Below are 819 nucleotides of genomic sequence, written 5' to 3'. Positions count from 1 at the left end.
GGGAAATGAATGAGTGGAAAGAAAAGGCCATAATGAGGAGTAAGAAAATTAAGAAAGGAAAAAATTTCACAGGTAAATGCAAACATTTAATAAAAGTAATAGATCAATTATTTATAAAACCAATATGAAGGTTAAAACACAAAAGCAGTAAAATCAATTATATCTATAAAAATCAGTTAAGCGATTCACAAAATAAAAGGATGTAAAGTATTATGACATCATATGCATAAAATGCAAATGGGGGAAGTAAACATTTAGTGCTTTTAGAATGGTTTCAAACTTAAGTGACCATCAATTAATATAGACTGTTATATGCATAAGATATTATATATAACTTAATGGTAACCCCAAAAAAATCACAGATACACACAAAACAGGAAAACAGAATGTAAGCATAACATTAAAGAAAGCTATCAGAGCACAAGGGAAGTGATCGAGAGAAGAAAGGAATACAAAACGAAGCATAAAACAAGTAACAAAATGGCAGTAAGTACATATCTGGCAATAATTACTTTTTTAGGCGCCTGGGTGGCTCAGTCGGTTAAGCGTCCGACTTCGGCTCAGATCGTGATCTCACGGTTCGTGGGTTCAAGCCCCGCGTCGGGCTCTGTGCTGACAGCCAGCTCAGAGCCTGGAGCCTGCTTCAGNGTTGTTATGGTTGAATAATATTCCATTGTGTATATATACCATATCTTCTTTATCCATTCATCAGTCCATGGACATTTGGGATCTTTCCATAATTTGGCTATTATAGATAATACTTAACCATACAAAAGAATGAAATATTGCTATTTGCAATAACCTGGATGGAGCTAAAGA

This window comes from Crocuta crocuta, unplaced genomic scaffold, assembly GCF_008692635.1.
Source record: "Crocuta crocuta isolate KB4526 unplaced genomic scaffold, BGI_CrCroc_1.0 scaffold872, whole genome shotgun sequence".
NCBI lineage: Eukaryota > Metazoa > Chordata > Mammalia > Carnivora > Hyaenidae > Crocuta > Crocuta crocuta.
This window is presented reverse-complemented; position numbering follows the sequence as displayed.